The following is a 5,312-nucleotide window of genomic DNA, read 5'->3' on the forward strand; positions in this document are numbered from 1 at the left end:
GCAGTTGTTTTTCATTTGTGACCATAAGTTCATCTAGTGCAGGTTTCTTCCAAGTTGGACCAGTCATTTTATTTATTTATTTATTTTTTTTTTAGAGGCCCACAAAATTCCCATTCCGTCCTCATGGGTGCGTTCGGAAATACGAGTGAATTGTTTCACTCAGACCGTTCAGAAACTCAGAAAGTTGTTCAAACTTGGTTATTCAGAGTGTCCCCAAACAGGGGCGGATGTAGAAAAATATTTATGGGGTGGCAACATATGACCGAAAATTACTGATTTTAATAGTTTGATGAGAAACAATATGTACACACTACATACTGGCATGCGCTGCCATTTATAAACTCATACAGACAAACTCGATCTCAAAGACAAAGAAATAAATACAGAAAAAATTATCAATTTAACACATTTGTAAAGGCTCACCAGTGAGCATAACGTGAAGTTGGCATGCCCTTAACAACTGAATGTGTCGATTTCCATGTTGCTCAGCAAAACGCTTCACAATTCAGCTAGATCTTTTTTTTTTTCTGGAGAGCTCAGTTAAGTATTGTTCATTCGGTAATTTTACCGATTTGACATGTCATCATCATTACTCTCTTTAAAAAAACAAACATTTAAATACATTTTTTTGTGTGAGTGTGTGTGTATTCATTAGTTCACCTAAAACCTATTAAAAAATCCCATACCGTTCACCTAAACCGAACACTTCCAACCAGAGTCGTGAGGCCGTCAGGAGACCCGAGGAAGGACCAAAGAAAATAATTCAGAAGAATTCAGCTAGATCTAATGCTTTTGTGTGTTTTGATTCAATGCTGAGCAGGCCTACAACCAAACTCCAAAGTCTCTTTGAGATGAAAAACTTCGCTCACAGGATGCGCTGCTCATTTTACACAATCTGAACAACTCGTAAAGAACATCCTGGTGTGGGTCCAAAAACTGAGTGGACTCCATTAATGAAAGTGGTAGGACTCTCCTTTTCCAGCGTTTTTTTCTTTTCTTTTCTGTCTACTACTCTTCTCGTCTGATGTAACTCATGTTTACGATTCTCAAATGTTTGACTGGAGTATGTTTGACAAAAATTTGGAGTTTCTCAGAGTCAGGAAGTTTCTGAACAGAACAAAAGAGCCAGCAAAATTCAAATCAATCTGAGCCAATATCCCTCTTATTTCGCTCTTTGTGGACGGTTGTCAGATGCAAGCTCCTCAAGCACCTGTACTATTGCAGGCAACCTGTGCATAACATTGCGACATGCTAACGACATGCTCCCATGGTGCACCATCAAACATCTTCCCACTGCACTTCCAGCCATTTGTCATGTACGTATGACCCAGACATGAATGAAGATATTACATTCGTTCCAATAATGAGAAGAAGTTTCCTGCATCTGTCACACACTTTTTACAGCGTCCACCATAACTAACTTCAAGCAGTGTGCACTAAATAGAACATAGCAGGCATGTTTAGCTACTTATTTTATTTTGGCTTTGCCTCACGCATCTCTGCTGCGCCATCATAGCCCTGGCCTACAAAGTTTTCCTTGTACTTGAAGAGGGTCTTCTGCCCAGATTTAGTCATAACTGTTTTCATTTATTTATTTCCTCAGTAGAACTTTTATCTGTGGATGTGTCTTTGTGAGTGATGTCGCAATTTCTGCTCGTGCCGGCATGTCTGGGGGGCCTCCTCTATTTCCACAACAATAGACCATTTGTCTGTGGTTGAAGTCAATGTGTTAGTATGATGCCTTTAAAGTATCTCATGTCCGGTGAACTCCGGGTGGGCTGTTTCCTGGGGGCGTTGTGGTACCGCCCTTCAAGATATAAGTATCAAGGTATAAGAATGTTGTAAGTCCTCTGAAATCTTCGCACTAGTGAGAGGCTGCAGCCATTGTCTGGATCTCATTTGTGCCCGGAATATTCCGTAGAAATAAAAGCTTCGAAGCAACTGTTCATCGATCTCCAGCCTGCATTCGGATAACCAACATTCTAACTACCCGAAAGAAAACGAACACGCGGAAGGATAAATCCTTTTCTTCAACATACTCCAGCCCATGCTTCTCAAGGAAGCATTAGAATCGTGTCACTACAAAACGCTCTCATGAACCACACCATTGTAAAAATATCTCAGAACAAATGACACTTGTTCTTTTTTTCTGAACATCCTTAGTTTTATCAACAATAACTGAAAACTACTTTTAACTTCCTGGATGATTTCTTCTTTGATCATTTCAGCCAAGCACTCAAGTATAGCATTCTGTATTGTTTTACTGGTTTTATTTGTTTTACTAGATATTTACTTCATTTTTACCTCTTTCCTCCTGCACCTTCCTTCCTCCCGATTCCTGGCTGACTCGCTTTTCCAAAACAAATCAGTATGCGCCGGCGGGGCGCTGCTGACAGTTCGTTGTCGCTTATGTCGTGCTGCATTCATAGCAATCGGACATTGGAGTACTCCATCGTAAATGTCAAACTTGTCACTGCAATTTGGGGTGGAAGCAGGGGTGGCAAGGTTTTATTTTAGGGTGGATGCTATCCTACCCCAGTAGATCCGCCTACGCCCCCCCCCCCCAAAAAAAAAATAAACAGTTGACAGAACTTGGGACTTTCAACTTTTGAGGTACCAGTTTAACCACTATAGAGCCTGAACCATGAAATATATGAGAGAAAATTCAGATTCTTTGTCCAAAAATATATTTATTGGTCCTTTTGAACAAAAAAAAAAATCAACTTCCACATAGGCCTTTTGATTTGATTACATCCAGTCACTATGCATTCATTTTGTACATTTATAACTGTCAAAAATATCATAAAAAACAGACATACAAAACATATTAGCATTTCAAAAAATCAGAAAGAACATTTCCCACTGTTAATAAGTATAGGTGTCTCTCCTTTCCCAATTGGGGTGATCTTGCAAGGTTGCTGGAAAAGCCATCAGCTGGGTGATTACTGCCCTCTATTGGATTACCCGTGCAATGCATGTGTCAGATCATATACATCAGGGTTTTAATGGAGAAAAAATATACTCATGAAATAGAGGGCTCAAAATGTCTTGTATTTAATATGATACGTTTGGCTTTATAGAGTTAAAATGCATGAACACATTCATAACAAACACTCACTCAAACAATTTTCACAATGCCCAACCTGGGGGTCAATCAGTGCCAAACAGATTTGACCAAAATAACTCTCTCTGCAACACGCCTGCATGTTCCAGGGACCTCAACATGAACTGTTTCCTACCCATTAGCCTTTATTAATCTTTTTTAATTATTTGAGTGTTCACGCTCATTAGTATCAGGGTGAGTGACGCGCACGCCGACCTGACGGAGATTAGCAGTCAGCAGGTTGAGTCGCGTTGATGTTGAGTGCAGCCTCGCAAGCCAAACACCTCCCATTAGCGGCACGTAGGTGACTTGTTCTCAATTACTGACCGATACAAGATAATCACACAGGGTGGCATTTTCAAGAGAGGCTAAATGAGGAACTACACACACACACAACCGCACACGCACTCACATAGCAAAGATGTGTGCACACGCATAGCGGAGAAGAAGTGGAGCGAGTTAAATGAAGCAAGAGAGAAAAGGAGGGATGAGTTAAATGAGCAAGAGAAGAGTAGCTTTCCCATCCACCTACTGTGATTGTATCCATGGAAAGAAAAAAATCCGAGCCCAGATGGTCAGCAAAGACACAATATACAAAAACGCACTTATGCACATTCAAGGATTTTTAGTAGAAAAGTGCTTTTGTAAAACATGGCAACAAAAAAAAAAGCCCATTGGAGGAAACAGAAAAGCAAAAACATACTTCAACTTGCACACTTGAGTACAAATCTCTACCAAGGCCAAACAAGTTCCGCCTTCCCACATACACACATCCTGCATATGACTGAATGTTGGCTTTATTCATTCAGTTTTATGGAAAAGAAACATTTTGAAAATGCCCTGTTTTGCAATGTTAAGTGGTTAGGGGCTATACATTGACTGTCCTTTTTTTTAAATGACTGCTACTAGAACTGAAGTCATTTAAAAAAATATCTATTTTAGTTGGGAGGGAAAATCTCTCTCTTTCACAGAACAACACTGCCTGAAGAGTTATGGAGAGTTTCGCAGAGGTTTCATAGCTGGAAATTTGCCAAACAGGATTAAATCAAGGCACAATTACGGCAATAATCATTTATTTGATTATTATGTTCATCCCTAGCTTGTGTGAGGCACACAAATGCGAATGAAGTGGACCATCACAAAAAAATGATAGTTAATAACTCTTGGCTGAACGTGAGCGATTGAGCAGCTCACATCTAATGACCCACTGCAATCAGGTTTTGATGTTCCACATGCCGGTACAATATACTGGACTGTATGGTCGACCGCAAATGAAAACTTAACTAAGCACTATGCGATGGGCCGATGTAAAAACACAAACCCCCAAAAATGTAAGCAGGAATTGAAACACTGGCTGGCCCGTCGCTCACAAAAAAAGTTGTTAGCAGGAAAAGACACAAAAGTCTGTACATTAGTGCTGACGCTGTGCCAAATATGTATCTATGAAGTGAATTATTTTAAATGGAATCATCCTGGAAATTCTGGACACAGCTTTTTTTCGATTAGTCCGGTTTTATTTTGATACCAAGCTTGTGTCTGAGGCAAATCTAAACAATGGTGTGCACTGGCTGGAGAATGACTAGCTAATGCTAAGTATGCCATACTGTCCAGGGCTGTAGTCAAGTCCACCATTGAGTCCAAGTCAAGTTCGAGTCACGGGTGCCGAATCCAAGTCCAAGTTCAGATTACATCAAGAGTAAACCTTATTTTCACGACCACGAAATTAGAGGAATTTCATTATGCTTATCGATCTTTTTTTTTTCTAACCTGAAATGTGTGAGAGGAAAATGGGTGGGGATTGTGTTAGTTTCTTTTCCCTAATCTAAATACAAAAATGTGAAGACAAGGAGCTCATCTCTTAAAGAAATAATTCTGGCGGGCGGCAGTTTATCTCCTCATGAGGAAGATTATATTTCTCTTATTATATATATATAGTATATATATTTTTAATATTTTACATTTTAAATATATATATATATATATATTTTTTTTTAAATATTATTACAAATTTCATTTCTACGAGCTTCTTTGACATCGGGGCAAACCACAAAAGCTTTAGCTCGCCCATTCTAATCTTAGCTATGTGATTGGTCTGTGTTTAACCCCAGGCTTGAGCACTGCAGTAAGCTAAGACTCCAATCGAACCATTAACAGTTAAATAAAGAAAACGAATCAAATGTCTGATCTGGATAAATGATAACACACCACA

Source organism: Vanacampus margaritifer, chromosome 7 (assembly GCF_051991255.1).
Source record: "Vanacampus margaritifer isolate UIUO_Vmar chromosome 7, RoL_Vmar_1.0, whole genome shotgun sequence".
Classification (NCBI taxonomy): domain Eukaryota; kingdom Metazoa; phylum Chordata; class Actinopteri; order Syngnathiformes; family Syngnathidae; genus Vanacampus; species Vanacampus margaritifer.